Here is a 21,802-nt window from a genome sequence, read left to right as displayed (position 1 = left end):
ATTGCTGCTACTTGGTTCCTCTCCATCTTCTTGGTGAGGTCAGCCAGTTGCTGGGTAATGAGCTTGTTTTGGGCCAGTAGAGCATCTACATTGTTTAGCTCCATTACTCCTCTTGTGTTCCCTCTTTCGGAAGAATAGAAATAGTCATTCTCTGTTACTGTTTCAATGACATCTATGGCCTCCTCAATGGTCTTCTTCTTGTTCAAAGATCCTCCGGATGAATGGTCTACGGCCTTCTTTGACTCATAAGAGAGCCCTTCATAGAAAATGTGCAGCTGCATCCATTCATTGAACATATCTGGTGGGCACCTCCTTGTTAGGTCTTTAAACCTCTCCCATGCTTCATATAGAGTCTCACCATCTTGTTGCCTGAAAGTTTGGACCTCAGCTCTCAGCCTATTGATTCGTTGAGGAGGGTAAAATCTTACTAAGAATTTGTTCACCACATCTTCCCAAGTTGTCAAGCTCTCCCTTGGGAAAGACTCCAGCCACTTGGATGCCTTATCCTTGAGTGAAAATGGAAATAAGAGCAGTCTATAGGCGTCAGGATGAACACCATTAGACTTCACTGTGTCACATATTCTCAGGAAGGTAGTTAGATGTTGATTGGGGTCCTCTTGGACACTTCCTCCGAACGAACATTTGTTTGAACAAGGGTGATGAGCTGTGGTTTTAGTTCAAAATTGTTGGCATGGATGGTTAGCTTTTGAATGCTACTTCCACAGTTTCCTGGGTTTGGATTGATGTAAGAGCCTAAAACTCTTCTATCCTCCCCAGCATGATTTGCTCGACCTCTTCCACCATGGTTGTGAGCCTCTTCTTCGTGATGGTTTTCCATGTTTTCTTCCATGTTTGGTTCAAAGTATTCCTCAAAGTGTTCCTCCTCTTCTTCAGCACCAACTACACGTTTTTCTCTTGCCTCCCTCCTTAGTCTAAGGAAGGTTCTCTCAGGTTCAGAATCAAAGGAAGTTGAAGCCCCGCTTCTTCTCCCTGTCATACAACCAACAAGTACAAGCAAAGAGAATAGGTGCAGAAAGTATATCTGTCAGAATTACTGTTAGTGTGAGTGATGCAATATATCAAACAGTTAGTGGGTTAGTGAGATGAATGGTAAATAACAAAGAAAAAGTAGGGGGAAGGGAAGAAATTAACTAAAACAGGAAGTAAATGACTCAAACAGAAAATTAAATCAAACAAAAATAAAATGCTCAATCTAGTTATCCTCCAATCTAATCATTGTTGATGCACAATCAATCCCCGGCAACGGCGCCATAAACTTGATGCACGGAAAACTTGTCTCTTAACAAATTTCCTTCGGCAAGTGTACCGAATTTTTCGTCAAGTAAAAACTCATAATAGAGTGAGGTCGAATCCCACAAGGATTGATTGATCAAGCAACTTTAATTAGAGGAATGTTCTAGTTGAGCGAATCCAGGATTTGATTTTAGAATTGCAGAAAATAAAATGGCGGGAAGGTAAATGACAGAAAAAGTAAATGCTAGAATTAAAGAACTGAAAGTAAATTACTGAAGTAAATTGCAGAATTGTAAATGGGAATGGGGGAATTGCTCATAAAAGTAAGTAACAGAAAATAAAGAGAATGGGTAAGATCAGAAATGGGGAGTTCATTGGGCTTAGGAGATGTTGCATTCTCCGGATCATTTTCATTTTCATCTCTTCCTCAATCAATGCACTCATTGATCTCCTTGGCAATCTTAAGTGATTGAATTACAATTTCTTATAATTCAATCTCTCAAATCTTGATCAATAGCCAATTCCTTGGTCAATTGCTCATGAGAAGAGATGAAGTATGGTCACTGATTATACCACATGCATTTCCCAAATCAAGTGTTGAGAGGATTATAGTCACATATCCATCCAAACCCAATTTGGTCCAGCATGAGAAAGCATTTCTAGCTTGATCTCTTCATTCCTCTTTCAAGGTTCAGAAGAGATCCAAGTATGAATAGCTTCTTTTCCAAGATAACTACCCAATTGGATGAAGATCGAAAGCTTTCAAGTAAAATCAAGAGAAAAGATAGAAGAAGACTAATGAAAACTAGTATTGATCCATCAAATTACAACAGAGCTCCCTAACCCAATGAAATGGGTTTAGTTGTTCATAGCTCTGGAAAATGAAAACAAAGATGGAGAATACATGATGAAACTAGAAGTGCAGAGAAAGTAAATACAGAGAGTAATTCTATGCCCAGAGGCTCCCTATATTTTCCAACTCCCATTTAATTCAAAGCTACTCCTATATATACTACTCTTCTACTCTTCTAGTTGGTTCTTCAAGTCTTGGGTCTGGGCCTTTGGATCTTGAGTTTGAAGCAGTTATCTTCTTCATTGGGCTTGGCTTTACTTGCAGAGAGAAAGTGTGAAGTGGGCAGAGACTTTAGCTCAGGACGTTAGTGGTGTTAACGTTCAGTGAAAATATGGGTTCGAGAACGTTAGTGACATTCAACTTTTTCACTAACGTTCCCTTCCCAAGTAAGAGCCACGTTAACCTCAACGTTAGTGGCACAAACGTTGCCACTAACGTTGCCTCTTTATCCTTCGCGCACGTTATTGGGACTCAACTTTCCCAATAACGTTGAGAAGCCTCCCCCTTCCCTACGTTAGAGTCCATGTTAACTTAGTTAACGTGGCTCTTTTAACGTAGGCTTGCCATCCTTCGAGAACGTTAGTGACACTTAACATTTTTACTAACGTTCCAATGTGCCCCTTAGCTCCCATGTTAGAGTCCACGTTAACTAGGTTAACGTGGCTTCTAACGTGGCCATGCTATCCATCTTCAACGTTAGTGACAAAGTTGAGTGTCACTAATGTTGGCTCAACATTCCCTTATCCACGTTAGCTTCCACGTTAACTAAGTTAACGTGGGAGTTAACGTGGCTCATGGTGGCATGTGTGGGCTCCTTCCAACGTTAGTGACAATGTTGGGTGTCACTAACGTTGGCGTCACCTCCCTTCTTCACGTTAACTTCCACGTTAACTAAGTTAACGTGGGAGTTAACGTGGCCTAGTGTGACTTGGCCAACGTTAGTGATAATGTTGAATGTCATTAACGTTGGCTTCCCCCCTTTCTTCTTAACGTTAGAGGCCACGTTAACTAAGTTAACGTGGTGACTAACGTGGCCACTTATGAGCTTGGTCCAACGTTAGTGATAATGTTAAGTGTCACTAACGTTGGCTCCATTTCCTTTCTTCCACGTTAGAGTTCACGTTAACTTAGTTAACGTGACTCTTAACGTGGGCAATGATGGCTTCGAGAGCGTTATTGGCAATCACTTTTCTCGTTAACTTTGCAAGTTACTCCCATTCCACGTTAGTGTTAACGTTAGTTATACTAACGTAGCCACTAATGTAGTTCTTCTTTGCTTCCTTTGTCCTGAAATCAAGCAATAAAGTGCATCAAAAGTTCTAGTCCAAGTCATGGGAAATGCAACATCCAATTTGTCCTTAAATTAATGCAAAATTCTCATGAAATCATGTAAAGTGCACAATGTATGCTTGAATCAAGATGTAAGTGAATAGCTACCCAAAACTAGCTTATTTTCTAAGGAAATGCATGAAACTACCCTAAAAACAGTAAAGAAAAGGTCAGTGAAACTGGCCAAAATGCCCTGGCATCAGTTCTTTCAATTTTTGCAAGCTTCCTCTCCATTCTCTAAGCCATTCCTGCCCTATAAAGTCTGAAACACTTAAAACATGGATCACGGCATCGAATGGTATAAAGAAGAATTAAAATATACAAATTAAAGGTCTCTAGGAAGCAAGTTTTCAACCATAAAACAAAATTAGGAAGGGATTGTAAAATCATGGAAATCATATGAATAAGTGGGTAAAGACTTGATGAAACCACTCAATTAAACACAAGATAAACCATAAAATAGTGGTTTATCAGTTCTCCATCCAGAAGGACAAGACCAAACACGCCCCAAGCTTACTAGGAGTTAATCAAGGAGATCGGGAAAGCCTCCACAGCTACATGGAAAGGTTCAACAAAGCATGTCTCAACATACAAAGCCTCCCAACAGAAGCGGCCATCCTGGGGCTCATCAACGGTTTGAGAGAGGGACCTTTTAGCCACTCAATATCCAAGAAACACCCAACATCCCTGAACAAGATACAAGAACGGGCAGAAAAGTATATCAATATGGAGGAGAATTCCCGACTAGGAGAAACCTCAAAATCCGGATTCTCCTACCCACCCTGGGATAAGGATAAAGAGTCCAGGAAGAAGGAGGATCAACCTACTGAGAAACCTCGAAAATACCACAACTACACTCCACTCAGAGTGTCTCTTGTAGATGTATACAGAGAGATATGCAACACTGAGAAGATTCCACCACCCCGCCTAAACAAAAATAAAAGAGGAGGGGGAAGTCAGACAGAGTACTACGAATACCACTGAATTTATAGACATCCTACTAACGAGTGCTTCGACCTAAAGAATGTCACAGAGAAATTGGCAAGAGAAGGGCGACTAGATCGGTACTTAGCCAACAAAGCAGATGAACCAAGTAGAAAAAGAAGGGACGAAGAGGTCGGACGGGTTGAACGACCACCCCACATTCCTGGGAGACATGTTCATATGATAAATGGAGGATTCACAGGAGGAGGGATCTCTAAATCATCTCGCAAAAGACACCTTAAAGAGGTATATCATGTCGGGGAAGGAGAGAGGTTATCCGACCTCCCCACTATTACCTTTACCCAAGAAGATGCAATAGGCATCATCCCGGGGCATGATGATCCCATGGTCATTACTATCATATTGGCCAACGCTAATCTCCATAGAACACTGGTAGACCAAGGAAGCTCCGCGGATATCTTGTTTAAATCCACCTTCGACAAACTCGGTTTGCAAGATAAAGAGCTTAGAGCATATCTGAATAGCTTGTTCGGACTGGGAGACACTCCAATCCAACCACTTGGATATATTTCACTACACACAACCTTTGGAAAGGGAACCCGGTCAAGGATGATGAGGGAAAAACGATTCCACACAAACTCACTGGCAAGTATACCGGGTCGTATCAAGTAGTAATAACTCACAAAAGTGAGGTCGATCCCACAGGGATTGATGGATTGAGCAACTTTAGTATGGTGATGAATTTAGTTAAGCAAATATTTGGTAAATTTGGTGAAATTTTGATTAGCAGAAAGTAAATTGCAGAAAGATAAAGTGCAGAAAGTAAATTGGCATAAAAGTAAAGTACAGAAGAGGTAAGTTGCAGAAACTTAAAGTGCAAGAAATTAAAAGAGCTAAAACATAAATTGCAAGAAAAGTAAATAAATGAAACTTAAAGTGCAAGAAATATAAATTGCAGAATCTAGATTGCTAGGAAACTTAAATTACATGAAGAATAAAGGAATCTAGGTGTTGGGAATCAAAACAGAACTGGAAAATGTAAATTGCAGTGAATTAAAGAACTCTTAGATGACAGAATTTAAATCAGGATTTTAGGACCAAAACAGGAAAGTGAAATTGTAGAAGAATTAAAATAGAATGAAAACTTAGATCAACTTTAAAATCCTAAAAGAGAAATTGACAATTGCAGAAGAATAATGAAACAGAAAAGAAATTAAGATCTTAATTACTCTCTTAACAAAACAGGAAGAAGAAATTGCAGAGAAAGTAAAGACTAGAAAGAAAAATTTAGATCAGATCTCCAATTCATAAAACTAGAAATAGGAAAAATAAAAGAAAACTCCAAGGTGAAGGAATTCAGAAGAATTCTCCAATCAGAGTTCCAAAACCAAGAACAGAAAACAAAGGTTGCAGAAGAGAGAAAATAAACAGAAAGCCAAAACTCATATCCGATCTACAATTCTCAAATTTTAAAAGGAAAATTAAAGGAGAGCTCCCTATGAAATCAAATTTTATCCTATTTATACACTTTCCAATTTAGTCTTCAAGTAATTGGTGTGGGCTTTTTTTTGGCCTTGTACGAAGAAGTGGATTAAAATGGCTTCTTATTGCTGCTTCCAGGGGAACGTTGCGTTCTCTAAGTGAGTGCAGCGTTTATTCATCCACGCGTACGCATCCCTGACGCGTGCGCGTCCTTTTACGCTTTTTGATCATCGACGCGTACGTGTCATGTATGTGTATGCGTCACCATCAATTTTCAGCTCCAACCATGCTTGCGCGTCCCTTTCTCGTGTACGCGTCGTTGATAGCGTTAACTTAGTGAGCGCTACGTTGGCTTAGTGAGCGCTGCCCACGCGTGCGCGTCTTCCACGCGTGCGCATGGGTAGCAAATGCCAATTCCATGCTTCAGCATCACTCACGCTTTCGCGTGATTCCTTCCAAATCCACCATCGACACATGCGCGTCAAGCACGCATGCACGCCATTTCCAGAATTTTGCCTCCAATTTTAATTCTTGCCCGAAAACGCTGAGTAATCAAACGTAGCGCTCTCTTAAAAAATGAGCGCCAACCACTTCCACCCGTACGCGTCATGCACGCGTATGCGTGGGTCTTCGAAAAGTGCCCCTGACGCGTAAGCGTCCCATGCGCGTGTGCGTCGCTTACTGAGCGTGGCGTTCTTTGTTTGAACGCAACGTTGTACTGTATTGCTTCTTCTTTTCTTCATTTTCTCACTTAAAATCAACCAAAAAAGCAATCAAAGTCTCACCAAAATCACATGAATTTGCATCAATCATAATAATCACTTAATTCTTGCATAAATCTCATGATTTTGTATAAAATAAATGATGTTTGATTGAATCAAAATAACCATGAAATTCCACTCCAACCACTTACTTATTGTGCAAGAAAATGCATAAAACCTAATTAAACAAATGAAAAATGCTTGTGAAACTAGCATAAGATGACTTGTCATCACAACACCAAACTTAAATCTTGCTTGTCCCCAAGCAAGCACTAAAACATGAGAAGAAATGAGAGAAAACAGAGAAGCATATATGTCCTTATTTAGCAAGTAATTAAATTTGGTTCATGGGGTTTTATGCAGATAGAGTGCAGCTCAATTATTATCAGCTTCCAATCAAGAAATGTCTCTGAGTGTTAACTAGAATTGCTGCTATAATGCCTTATTCTTTATTGATCCTAGTTAACTTTTTCTTTCTTTCTTTTGCTTCAAAAGCTTGTTTTTCAATTGTAGCTAAGTGTTGCAGAAGTTTTTTGGTTCAATTCAACACCTATTTACTACAGACACTTGGCTCACAATTCATCCTAAGACATTGATGCCCAGTACCTCTTTGGGTCACTAAATGCTTTGTAATTAGGTTGCTCTTGATGGTGAATTTTCGGTTGGTAATCCCGGATTAGTTAATCTAAGTTACCAAGTTTTAAAATACTCCTCAGAACCAAATAATTCAAGCAGATCCTAATACAATAGCATCACAGGCATGTGTCCTAAGGTCCAAGCTATTGGTGTCTAGCCTTATTATCTGTTTCTTTCATTTTTTTTGGTTGCCAATTCTTGGCTTTTCTTCCTTTCCTTTCTTGCTTTTTCTTTTTCCAAGGATGATTATTAATTGAAGGCTTTACAACAGCAACTAAGTTCACACTACAAGGAGACATCCTATCCTGCAGCTTTTATTTTTTTGAGCTTATCATCTAATCAAGCAATTACCACCACTGAACTTTATTATTACTCCTACCACAATAGATAATCACTTTCTATTTCAACATTTTCTCTTATTTAATCAAAAGGCAAAAGGGACAAGTCATAACATCTAAGTTGATGAAGATGAAAAAAGCACTTAAACCAGAACATTTATTTTGGAACTTAGGGAAAGTAAACAACAAAATTTAAACTTCATAAAACAAAAACACAATCTTTCTTATTGATAGACAAGGAGCAACACCACCTTTCAATTTTCTGATTGCTTTCCTTTATTCTTGGCATCTTGCTTCTTTTTGCTTCTTCTTTCTTTCAGCTAGTCTTCAGTCCCAAATCTCTCCTCATCCCATGGTCCAGCATCTACCAAGTGTTGCTTCATTCTTTCTTTCTTGCTTTTTGCTTGAGCTCTATGGAAATCCATAAGTTCAGTGCATTCTTGATATGGTTTGATTCCTCTGCTTAATAGTGGCATGCTGCGGGTTAGGTAGTCTAGACACGCTTGAGTGTTCAAATCATATTCCACTCTGTCTTTGTTCCTGGCCTCATTAGCTGTGTGGTGGAGATTCTTCCATTCTCTAAGGTCTTGAAGATATTCCTCAAGCTAATCCTGTCATTTAGATATTTTATTGAAAGACTCCTGGAATTGATTTGATTGTTCCCTGTGTTGCTCTAGCAGTCTTGCTTGAAAGTCTTCTTGTTTCTCCATCATTTTCAGCTGCCAGTTCTCCTGCTACTCCTATTTCTCACATACTGCTCATGTTGGGCCCTCAAGAATTGCTGGGACATTTCTGCAATGGCTTTCTGGATTTGGCTTAAATCCATTGCGCCAGAAGCTTGTCCCTCTTCCGTTTGTGGTGTCTTCCTTCTTCCTTGAGTTCTTCTTTCCTCTTGGGTGTCAGTGACACCGTCCATCCTTTGCTTAGTGATTCCTCTGTCTCCCTTTACCCGATCTATATCTGTATCCTCAAAGATTATCCCTGCTCTGTTGCACAGCCTCAATATAATGCTTGGGTGGCCAAGTCTGCTTGATTTGCTGCTATCATCAGCCATCTCTTGGATGCTGTCTGCTATGATATGTGGGATATTGATTTCTCCTCCTTGGAGTATGCAGTACGTCAGAATTGCTCTCTTTATTGTGACCTCTGATGTATTTCCAGTGGGGAGTATGGATCTTCTCACTATCTCATACCAACCTTTGGCCTCAGATGTGAGATCAATCCTCTTTAAGTAGCTTGGGTCTCCATTTGAATCCATTTCCCAGTCTTTACCTTCCAAGCATAAACCGTTTAGTAGCTCATCAGGATCATTCTCACCCTTCATTCTTTCATCAAAGCTAGGTTTTCCATAGGGTATCACTCTTATCTGCAAGACCCTCATGATGGATGATGGGCTGAAATCCACATCAACCCCCCTAACATAACTCTTGTAGGGAGGGCTGGTTTTGCTTGGCCTTACAGCATTTGCATAGAACTCTCTTATCATGGTTGCACTTATGTCAGTGAGAGGTTCACACAGGAGTTCCCATCTTCTCTGTTCAACTATCCTTCTCATGATGGGGTACTCTCCATCCTTCAATCGGAAACCTATCTCTGGAATAACTTCTTTTGCTTCCATCAACCTATGGTATCTTGACTCATAAAATTGAGACTTAAAATCTTTTGTCATCATAGGTTGGTGGTTCAGTGGTGCACGAAATCACAATCACACTTTTGCAATTCCACACAACTAACCAGCAAGTGCACTGGGTCGTCCAAGTAATACCTTACGTGAGTAAGGGTCGATCCCACGGAGATTATCGGCTTGAAGAAAGCTATGGTTATCTTGTAACTCTTAGTCAGGATATCAATAATTCTTAGATTTAATTGTAAAAAGTAAAAGAACATGAAATAAATACTTGTTTTGCAGTAATGGAGAACAGGTTGAGGTTTTGGAGATGCTCTATCTTCTGAATCTCTGCTTTTCTACTGTCTTCTTCTTCATGCACACAAGGCTCCTTCCATGGCAAGCTGTATGTTGGTGGATTACCATTGTCAATGGCTACCATCCGTCCTCTCAGTGAAAATGGTCCAAATGCGCTGTCACCGCACGGCTAATCATCTGTCGGTTCTCACTCATGTTGGAATAGGATCCATTGATCCTTTTGCGTCTGTCACTACGCCTAGCACTCGTGAGTTTGAAGCTCGTCACAGTCATCCCTTCCCAGATCCTACTCAGAATACCACAGACAAGGTCTAGACTTTCCGGATCTTAGGAATGGCCGCCAATAATTCTAGCCTATACCACGAAGGTTCTAATCTTAGATTAGAAACCCAAGAGATATGCACTCAAGCTATTGCAGATAGAATGGAGGTGGTTGTCAGGCACGCGTTGATAGGTGAGAATAATGATGAGTGTCACAGATCATCACATTCATCAAGTTGAAGTGCGAGTGAATATCTTGGAATAGAAACAAGCGTGATAGAATGGAAAACAGTAGTAATTGCATTAATTTATCGAGACACAGCAGAGCTCCTCACCCCCAACCATGGGGTTTAGAGACTCATGCCGTAGAGAATACAATATGAAACGTGTGAAGTGTCATGAGGTGTCCAAATACAATAGCAAAAGGTCCTATTTATAGAAAACTAGTAGCCTAGGGTTTACAAAAATGAGTAAATGATGCAGAATCTACTTCCGGGCCCACTTGGTGTGTGCTTGGGCTGAGCATTGAAGCTTTCACATGTAGAGACTTTTCTTGGAGTTAAACGCCAGCTTTTGTGCCAGTTTGGGCGTTTAACTCCAGCTTTTATGCCAGTTCTGGCGTTTTGACGCCAGAATTTTTATGCTGACTTGGAACGCCGGTTTGAGCCATCAAATCTCAGGTAAAGTATGGACTATTATATATTGCTGGAAAGCCCATGATGTCTAATTTCCAACGCAATTAAGAGCGCCCCAATTGAGCTTCTGTAGCTCCAGAAAATCCAGTTCGAGTGCAGGTAGGTCAGAATCCAACAGCATCTGCAGTCCTTTTTCAGCCTCTGAATCAGATTTTTGCTCAGGTCCCTCAATTTCAGCCAGAAAATACCTGAAATAACAGAAAAACACACAAACTCATAGTAAAGTCCAGAAATGTTATTTTTGAATAAAAACTAATAAAAACATAATAAAAACTAACTAAAATATACTAAAAACATACTAAAAATAATGCAAAAAAGAGTATAAATTAGTAGCTCATCACAACACCAAACTTAAATTGTTGCTTGTCCCCAAGCAACTGAAAATCAAATAGGATAAAAAATAAGAGAATATTCTATAAATTCTAAATTATCAATGAAACTTAGCTCCAATTAGATGAGCGGGACTAGTAGCTTTTTGCCTCTGAACAGTTTTGGCATCTCACTCTATCCCTTGAAGTTTAGAATGATTGGCATCTTTAGGAACTCAGAATTTAGATAGTGTTATTGATTCTCCTAGTTTAGTATTTTTTGATTCTTGAACACAGTTACTTTATGAGTCTTGGCCGTGACCCTAAGCATTTTGTTTTCCAGTATTACCACCAGAGACATAAATGCCATAGACACATAACTGGGTGAACCTTTTCAGATTGTGACTCAAGTTTGCTAGAGTCCCCAATTAGAGGTGTCCAGAGCTCTTAAGCACACTCTTTTTTCTTTGGATTACGACTTTAACCGCTCAGTCTCAAGTTTTTTTACTTGACACCTTCACGCGACAAGCACATGGTTAGGGACAGCTTGGTTTAGCCGCTTAGGCCAGGATTTTATTCCTGTGGGCCCTCCTATCCACTGATGCTCAAAACCTTGGATCCTTTCTATTACCCTTGCCTTTTGGTTTAAAGGGCTATTGGCTTTTTATGCTTGCTTTTTTTTCTTTCTTTTTCTTTTATTTTTTTTGCCTTTTTTTTCCGCAAGCTTTTCACTGCTTTTTCTTGCTTCAAGAATCAATTTTATGATTTTTTAGATTATCAATAACATTTCTCCTTTTCCATCATTCTTTCAAGAGCCAACAATTTTAACATTAATAAACAACAAATTCAAAAGACATATGCAATGTTCAAGCATTCATTCAGAAAACAAAAAGTATTGTCACCACATCAAAATAATTAAACTAATTTCAAGGATGAATTCGAAATCATGTACTTCTTATTCTTTTGTGATTTAAAACATTTTTCCTTTAAGAAAGGTGATGGATTTATAGGACATTCATAGCTTTAAGATATAAACTTTAAATTTTATTAATCATGGAAAATAAAAATAAGACTCAAAAATAAATATAAGAGTAGACCAATAATAATAGAAGACAGAAAATTAAAAACAGAAAAATAAATGACTTTTAAAATAGATTCCTAATAATAAAGGTTATCACAGAGTTAGGACTCAACAACCTTGATTTTGAGAAGTGGATGCTCCTTCCTTCTGTGGGGTGTTTGGTCTTTCAAGGGGGAGCTTCTGGCGCTTCAGCTCCTGTAGCTCACGCCCCTGCTTCTCCTGTTCCTTAAGCAGTTTGCAGAGCATGCAGTTTTGATTCTGCTATTCTTCCTTAAGTTCCTCCACAGCTTCTTGCAGCTTGGTGACAGATGCTTCTAGGCGGGTCCAGTAGTTAATTTCAGGGATTTCTGGGAGGAACTCATGTGCCCTCCTTTTGATGGAGTTATCTTGCACTTGTTGTCCTTCCATTGACTTCTTGGTGATTGGGTGTTCGATTGGGATGAATTCATCTACTCCCATCCTCACCCCAGCATCTTTACATAGCAGAGAAATTAAGCTTGGGTATGCCAGTTTGGCTTCGGTGGAGTTCTTGTTTGCAATTGTGTAAATCTCACAAGAAATCAGATGATGAATCTCCACTTCGTTTCCCAGCATAATATAATGAATCATCACTGCTCTTTTGACAGTGACCTCAGAGCAGTTGCTAGTGGGCAGTATAAAACGCCTAATGAAGTCCAACTAGCCTCTTGTGACTGGTTTGAGATCTCCTCTCTTGAGTTGGTTTGGGACACCTTTTAAATTGGTAGAATTCCCGAACCATGTTTCTTCCAACCTTTGTCTCAGGATTAGCTAGAATTTTCCATCCTCTGTTTCGAATTCGCTCTTGGATCTCTGGATATTCGTCTTCTTTCAGATCGAATTTAACTTCCAAAATCACTGACCTCAGACCCATTATTTTATGGTAATGGTCTACATGTTCTTTGGTTAAGAACCTCTCTTGATTCCAAAGATTCTTTGGAGTATTCTCTTTCTTGCCTCTTGAGTTGGTTTGTTTTCCTTTAGGAGCCATGATCTTAATGAGTCTTAGCTTGATGATCACGGAAAAATACACCAAACTTAGAGGTTTGCTTGTCCTCAAGCAAAAGAAGGGAAATGAGAGAGATAGGAGGAGAGGCAAATTCGAATGGTGGAGAGGTGGGGATGGCCGAATGTGTATTTATAAGTGGAGGGGAGGGATTTCGAAAATTTGAAAAAGATATGACATAAAGATATGATTGGTGAAAAAAGTAGAACCATGATATGAAAAAGATGAGATTTTTAAATGGAAAAGATATGAAGAGGTTAAATCTGAAAATTTGTTGATGCATCTAAGAATTAAGAGATGATATGATGAGTTGGAAAAGATTTGGAAAGAAATTGAGAAGATATTTGAGTTTTTGAAGAAGATTTGGGAAGGATTTGAAAGAAATTTGAAAAGGGATTTAGAAAGTTGTTGACTTTTATAAAATTGAAGGTGAATGATGAAAATTTGTAACATATTTATGCAGAAAATTATGAGTCAAAACATGAAAATTTGAAAAATTTTGAAGTGGAAAACAAAATCCTCTCCCCCTGCCTTTCTGGCGTTAAACGCCCAGAATGGTATCCATTCTGGCGTTTAACGCCCATATATTGGCCAATGTGGGCATTTAAATGCCAGAAATCTTTTGTTACTGGGCATTTTTCTGAACGCCCAGGATGCTGCAATTCTGGCGTTAAACGCCCAGAATGGTATCCATTTTGGCGTTTAACGCCCAAAATGCCCCTTACTGGAGTTTTCTTGCCAGTGAGCTCCTTTTCTCTGCTTTTTGCACTGAATCCTTCTGTAACTCTGTGAATTCCTATAATTTGATGATTAATCTTGAAGAAAATTTATATCAAACTTCTATAAGTATTAATTAAAACAAATAACTTGCTAATGGCTAGGTTGCCTCCCAGTAAGCGCTTCTTTATTGTCTTTACTGAGCTTTACTCTAGTCTCAGTTTTGAGCATTCTTGCTCAAAATTGCTTTCAAGATAATGTTTGATTCTCTGTCCATTAACAATGAACTTTTTGTCAGAGTCAATATCCTGAAGCTCAACATATTCATAGGGTGACACACTTGTAATCACATATGGTCCCCTCTACCGGGATTTCAATTTCCCGGGGAATAGTCTGAGCCTAGAGTTAAACAGCAGAATCTTCTGTGCTGGTTCAAAGACTCTAGATGACAGTTTCTTGTCATGCCACCTTTTTGCTTTCTCCTTATAAATTTTTGCATTTTCAAAAGCATTGAGTCTGAATTCCTCTAGCTCATTCAGCTGGAGCAATCTTTTCTCTCCAGCTAACTTAGCATCCAGGTTTAGGAATCTGGTGGCCCAGTAGGCCTTATGTTCCAGTTCCACGGGCAGATGACAGGCCTTGCCATACACAAGCTGGTATGGAGAGGTTCCTATAGGAGTCTTGAATGCTGTTCTGTATGCCCACAGAGCATCATCCAAGCTTTTTGCCCAATCCTTTCTACGGGCAATTACAGTCCGTTCCAGGATTCTTTTTAGTTCTCTATTAGAGACTTCAGCTTGCCCATTTGTCTGTGGATGATATAGAGTTACTACTTTATGGCTAATTCCATATCGGACCATAGCAGAGTAAAGCTATTTATTGCAGAAATGAGTGCCCCATCACTGATGAGTACTTTGGAAACACCAAATCTGCTGAAGATATGTTTCTGGAGGAACTTCAGCACTGTCTTAGTATCATTAGTGGGTGTGGCAATTGCTTCTACCCATTTAGATACATAGTCTACTGCCACCAGAATGTAAGTGTTTGAGTATGATGGTGGGAAAGGACCCATGAAGTCAATACCCCATACATCAAATAACTCAATATCTAAGATCCCTTGTTGAGGCATGGCATAACCATGAGGTAAGTTACCAGCTCTCTGGCAATTGTCACAGTTACGCACAAACTCTCGGGCATCTCTATAGAGAGTAGGCCAGTAGAAACCACATTGGAGGACCTTAGTGGCTGTTCACTCACCTCCGAAATGTCCTCCATACTGTGATCCATGGCAATGCCATAGGATTTTTTGTGCCTCCTCTCTAGGTACGCATCTATGGATCATTCCGTCTGCACATCTCTTAAAGAGATATGGTTCATCCCATAAGTAGTACTTTGCATTAGAATTTAGTTTTTTTGTTTGCACCCTGCTGTACTCTTTGGGTATAAACCTCACAGCTTTATAGTTTGCAATGTCTGCAAACCATGGTGCTTCCTGAATGGCGAAGAGTTGCTCATCCGGAAAGGTCTCAGAGATCTCAGCAGGAGGGAGGGACGCCCCTGCTACTAGTTCTATCCGGGACAGGTGATCAGCTACCTGGTTCTCTGTCCCTTTTTTGTCTCTTATTTCTATATCAAACTCTTGCAGAAGCAACACCCATCTTATGAGCCTGGGTTTTGAATCCTGCTTTGTGAGTAGGTATTTAAGAGCAGCATGGTCAGTATACACAATCACCTTTGAACTTACTAAATAGGATCTAAACTTGTCAATGGCATAAACTACTGCAAGCAGCTCTTTTTCTGTGGTTGTGTAGTTTTTTTGTGCGTCATTTAGAACACAGCTGGCATAGTAAATGACGTGCAGAAGCTTGTTATGCCTCTGTCCCAGCACTGTACCAATGGCATGGTCACTAGCATCACACATTAGTTCGAATGGTAATGTCTAGTCTGGTGCAGAAATAACTGGTGCTTTGACTAGCTTAGCTTTCAGAGTTTCAAACGCCTGCAGACACTCTGTGTCAAACACAAATGGTGTGTCAGCAGCTAGCATATTGCTCAGAGGTTTTGCAATTTTTGAAAAATCCTTTATAAACCTCCTATAGAATCCTTCATGCCCCAGAAAGCTTCTGATTGCTTTAACATTGGCAGGTGGTGGTAATTTTTCAATTACTTCCACTTTAGCTTGATCCACCTCTATTCCCTTGTTTGAAATTTTATGCCCAAGGACAATTCCTTCAGTCACCATAAAGTGACATTTTTCTCAGTTTAAAACTAGGTTGGTCTGTTGGCATCTTTTCAGAACAAGTGCTAAATGGTCAAGGCAGGAGCTGAATGAGTCTCCAAATACTGAAAAGTCATCCATGAAGACTTCCAAGAATTTCTCTACCATATCAGAGAAGATAGAGAGCATGCACCTCTGAAAGGTTGCAGGTGCATTGCACAGACCAAAAGGCATCCTTCTGTAGGCAAATACTCTAGAAGAACATGTGAATACTGTTTTCTCTTGGTCTTGAGGATCTACTGCAATTTGGTTGTAACCCGAATAGCCATCCAAAAAGCAGTAATAGTCATGACCTGCTAGTCTCTCTAGCATCTGGTCTATGAATGGTAAAGGAAAATGATCCTTTCGGGTGGCTGTATTGAGCCTTCTGTAATCGATACACATACGCCACCCTGTAACTGTTCTTGTAGGAACCAGTTCATTCTTTTCATTGTGAACCACTGTCATGCCTCCCTTTTTGGGTACAACTTGGACAGGGCTTACCCAGGTGCTATCAGAAATAGGATAAATAATCCCAGCCTCTAGTAACTTAGTGACCTCTTTCTGCACCACCTCCTTCATGGCTGGATTTAGCCGCCTCTGTGGTTGTACCACTAGCTTAGCATCATCCTCTAATAGGATCTTGTGCATGCATCTTACTGGGCTAATGCCCTTAAGATCGCTTATGGACCACCCAAGAGCTATCTTGTGTGTCTTTAGCACTTGAATTAGTGCCTTCTCTTCCTGTGGATTTAAAGCAGAGTTTATGATCACTGGAAAAGTGTCACCCTCTCCCAGAAATGCATATTTCAGGGATGTTGGTAGTGGTTTGAGCTCGGGTTTATGAGGTTTCTCCTCTTCCTGAGGAATTTTCAGAGGTTCTTTTATTTCCTCTGATTCCTCCAGATCAGGTTGAACATCTTTAAAGATGTCCTCTAGCTCTGATTCGAGACTTTCAATCATATTGATCTCTTCCACCAAAGAGTCAATAATATCAGCACTCATACAGTCATTTGATGTGTCTGGGTGCTGCATGGCTTTGACAGAATTTAACTTGAACTCATCCTCATTGACTCTCAGGGTCACTTCCCCTTTTTGTACATCAATAAGAGTTCGTCCAGTTGCTAGGAAAGGTCTTCCTAAAATGAGAGTTGCACTCTTGTGCTCCTCTATTTCTAGCACTACAAAGTCAGTGGAAAAGGCGAATGGCCCAACCTTGACAATCGTGTCCTCAATTATCCCTGATGGGTATTTAATGGAGCCATCAGCAAGTTGAAGATATATCCGGGTTGGTTTGACTTCTTCAGTCAAGCCAAGCTTTCTGATAGTGGATGCAGGTATTAGGTTGATACTTACTCCAAGGTCACATAGAGCTGTCTTGGTACAAGCACCCTCTAATGTGCATGGTATCATAAAGCTTCCTGGATCTTTAAGCTTCTCTGGTAAGCTTTTCAGAATGACTGCACTGCATTCTTCAGTGAGAAAAACTTTTTCCGTTTCTCTCCAATCCTTCTTATGACTTAAGATCTCTTTCATGAACTTAGCATAAGATGGTATTTGCTCAAGTGCCTCTGCAAACAGAATCTTTATCTCAAGAGTCCTGAGATAGTCCGCAAAGCGGGCAAATTATTTATCCTGTTCTTCTTGGCGGAGTTTCTGAGGATAAGGAATATTGGCTTTATATTCTTCAACCTTAGTTGCTGTAGGTTTATTCCCTATAGAGGTGGTTGGAGAAGCCTTCTTAGAGGGGTTACTATCAGCACTTGCAGGTGACTGATCCCTCATTGGCATTTGAACGCCAGGATTGGGTGCTGGATAGGCGTTTAACGCCAGCTTCCCACCCTTTTCTGGCGTTTGAACGCCAGAACTGGGCAAGGAATGGGCGTTTAACGCCAACTTTTCCCGTTTTCTGGCGTTTGAACGCCGGAAGTGGGCATCCACTGGGCGTTTGACGCCAATCTTTCACCCTTTTCTGGCGTTTGAACGCCAGAATTATTCCTCTCTGGGCTCTTGTTGTCCTCAGAGGGATTTTGGGTAGTGGTTTAGTTATCCTCTGTCAGTTGTTCCTTTCTTGGCTTTCTGCTACTTTGAGCTGAATTATTCAATGTCTTCCCGCTCCTTAGTTGAACAGCTTGGCATTCTTCTATTATCTGTTTAGATAGCTGCTGTCTTGTCTGATTCAATTGTGCTTCTATATTCTTGTTAGCATTTTTAGTGTCTTGGAGCATCTCTTTAAATTATGCTAATTGTTTTGTCATAAGGAGTAATTGCTGATTAAGTTCAACAATCTGTTCTTGAGGATTAGGATCAGTGGTTACTGCCCTAGCCTCTTCTTTTATGGAGGACTCTCTGCTTGAGTATAGATGTTGATTTCTAGCAACCGTATCTATGAGTTTTTGAGCCTCTTCAATTGTCTTTCTCATGTGTATAGATCCACTAGCTGAGTAGTCTAGAGACATTTGAGCTCTTTTTGTAAGCCCATAGTAGAAGATGTCTAACTGTACTCACTCTGAGAACATTTCAAAGGGGCATTTCCTTAGCATCCCTCTGTACCTCTCCCAGGCATTATAAAGGGATTCATGATCCTCTTGTTTAAAGCCTTGGACCTCCAGCCTTAGCTGTGTCATCCTTTTTGGAGGATAAAATTAATTCAGGAATTTGTCTGATAACTGTCTCCGTGTTTTAATGCTTGCTGAGGGTTGGTTATTATTTAACCACCTCTTAGCTTGATCTTTTACAGCAAATAGAAACAGTAATAATCTGTAGACATCCTGATCCACTTCTTTATCACGTACTGTGTCAGCAATTTATAAGAACTGTGCCAGAAACTCAGTAGGTTCTTCCTGTGGAATACCGGAATACTGGTAATTTTGCTGCACCATGATAATGAGCTGAGGATTTAGCTCAAAACTGCTTGCTTTGATGGGAGGTATACAGATGCTACTCCCATATGCAGCTGTAATGGGGTTATCATATGACCCCAGAGTCCTTCTGGACTGTTCATTTCCACTTATGTCCATGATGGAGAAAAGAGAATTGATATGAATTGTAATTAAATTATATTTTTAAATTTTTTATTTTATTTAATTAAAAGTAACCGAATAAAATAAAATAAAATAAATGAAAGATAAAATAAAAGTTTCGAAAATTAGAAGAAAATTAAATAAAATCAAATTGACTACTAAATTAATTAATTAATTAAAAAGATTTTGGAATTAGAAATCAGAAAGATATGATTGAAAATTATTTTGAAAAAGATATGATTGAGAAGATATGATTGCAATTTATTAAAAAAAATATGATTGAAAAGATATGATTGAAGAAATTAAAAAGATTTGATTTTTGAAAAAGATTTGAAAAGATCAATTTTTGAAATTAGAATTTTGACTTGACTAAAAAAAAGATATGATTTTGAAAATCTTTGACTAATTTAATGCAAAATTTCGAAATTTATGAATAAATTAAGGAAAAGATATTTTTTTGATTTTTGAATTTTAGTGAGGAAAGAGAAAAACAACAAAATGACACTAAACTTAGAAAATTTAGATCAAAACAAAGAGAACAAACAAGAAAACTTTGAATGTCAAGATGAACACCAAGAACATTTTGAAGATCAAGATGAACACCAAGAACAAATTTTTGAAAAATTTTTAAGTAAACAAAAGCATAAGGGAAACTTAAAATTTTTAGAAAATCAAACACAAATTTTCAAAAATTTAAAGGAAAACACAAAGAAGACACCAAACTTAGAATTTGAAACTAAACTCAAATAAAAGACTCAAATTTAGTGACTCTAAACCAACAAAAATAAATTATTCCTAATCTAAGCAACAAGATAAACCGTTAGTTGTCCAAACTCGAACAATCCCCAGCAACGGCGCCAAAAACTTGGTGCACAAAATCACAATCACACTTTTGCAATTCCGCACAACTAACCAGCAAGTGCACTGGGTCGTCCAAGTAATACCTTACGTGAGTAAGGGTTGATCCCATGGAGATTGTCGGCTTGAAGCAAGCTATGGTTATCTTGTAACTCTTAGTCAGGATATCAAAAATTCTCAAATTTAATTTTAAAAAGTAAAAGAACATGAAATAAATACTTGTTTTGCAGTAATGGAGAACATGTTGAGATTTTGGAGATGCTCTATCTTCTGAATCTCTGCTTTCCTACTGTCTTCTTCTTCATGCACACAAGGCTCCTTCCATGGCAAGCTGTATGTTGGTGGATCACCGTTGTCAATGGCTACCATCCGTCCTCTCAGTGAAAATGGTCCAAATGCGCTGTCACCGCATGGCTAATCATCTGTCGGTTCTCACTCATGTTGGAATAGGATCCATTGATCCTTTTGCGTCTGTCACTACGCCTAGCACTCGTGAGTTTGAAGCTCGTCACAGTCATCCCTTCCCAAATCCTACTCGGAATACCACAGAAAAGGTTTAGACTTTCCGGATCTCAGGAATGGCCGCCAATAATTCTAGCCTATACCACGAAGGTTCTAATCTTAGATTAGAAACCCAAGAGATATGCACTCAAGCTATTACAGATAGAATGGAGGTGGTTATCAGGCACGTGTTCATAGGTGAGAATAATGATGAGTGTCACAAATCATCACATTCATCAAGTTGAAGTGCGAGTGAATATCTTAGAATAGAAACAAGCGTGATAGAATGAAAATTAGTAGTAATTGCATTAATTCATCGAGACACAGCAGAGCTCCTCACCTCCAACCATGGGGTTTAGAGACCTATGCCGTAGAGAATACAATATGAAATGTGTGAAGTGTCATGAGGTGTCCAAATACAATAGCAAAAGGTCCTATTTATAGAAAACTAGTAGCCTAGGATTTACAGAAATGAGTAAATGATGCAGAATCCACTTCCGGGCCCACTTGGTGTGTGCTTGGGCTGAGCATTGAAGCTTTCACATGTAGAGAATTTTCTTGGAGTTAAACGCCAGCTTTTGTGCCAGTTTGGGCGTTTAACTCCAGCTTTTATGCCAGTTCTGGCGTTTTGATGCCGGAATTTTTATGCTGACTTGGAACGCCGGTTTGGGCCATTAAATCTCGAGTAAAGTATGGACTATTATATATTACTGGAAAGCCCAGGATGTCTACTTTCCAACGGAATTGAGAGCGTGCCAATTGGGCATCTATAGCTCCAGAAAATCCACTTCGAGTGTAGGTAGGTCAGAATCCAACAGCATCTGCAGTCCTTTTTCAGCCTCTGAATCAGATTTTTGCTCAGATCCCTCAATTTCAGCCAGAAAATACCTGAAATCACAAAAAATATACAAACTCATAGTAAAGTCCAGAAATGTGATTTTTGAATAAAAACTAATAAAAACATAATAAAAACTAACTAAAATATACTAAAAACATACTAAAAACAATGCCAAAAAGCGTATAAATTATCCGCTCATCATTCAACTTCAACTGGTTGCTTCCCTTTTCTTCTTTTGGAACTTGATGAAGCCATTAGTTGGGGAAAGAGTGGAGCCGAGTGGAGAAATGAAGAATGGTGAGGGAGAGGGAGTTTATATGACTCTTAGGATGAGTGTTGGCTTACTGGTGAAGCAAGAGTGAAAGATTAAAGAGACAAGTATGGTTTGGGGCTCACAGAACACGGTTGCTAGGAATTTTCCTAAGGAAATTGAAATACATGTGTAGGGGCTTGAGTTATGAAGCATGGTTCAAATGAGGCTATTTATAGCAAGATTCAATGAAGGTTGGAGGGTTAGGATGCTTTTTGAAAGAGTTGGAATGAATGGTATGCATGTAAGGAAAGATGAAGACAAGAACCACCTCTTCATTGAGCATGTGGTTCGGTCTCCTTGGTGCTGAACCTTGCAGATTTTTGCTTCCCAAAAAGCAATTTCCAAGCACATGTGACTCACTTTTTCTCCTTGTGACACCCGTACTTGCATGATTTTTGTCTTTT

General features: G+C 39.3%; 1 non-coding gene across 1 annotated transcript; it reads left to right on the top strand.

The window, feature by feature from the left end:
* The first annotated feature begins 291 nt into the window (after nucleotides 1-291).
* Nucleotides 292-398, top strand: LOC112753236 (small nucleolar RNA R71). Its single transcript, XR_003177628.1, has one exon. It is a non-coding gene; the product is annotated as a small nucleolar RNA R71 (small nucleolar RNA).
* Nucleotides 399-21,802: the final 21,404 nt, after the last annotated feature.

Source organism: Arachis hypogaea, chromosome 15 (genome assembly GCF_003086295.3).
Source record: "Arachis hypogaea cultivar Tifrunner chromosome 15, arahy.Tifrunner.gnm2.J5K5, whole genome shotgun sequence".
Taxonomy (NCBI): domain Eukaryota; kingdom Viridiplantae; phylum Streptophyta; class Magnoliopsida; order Fabales; family Fabaceae; genus Arachis; species Arachis hypogaea.
This window is presented reverse-complemented; position numbering and strand designations above follow the sequence as displayed.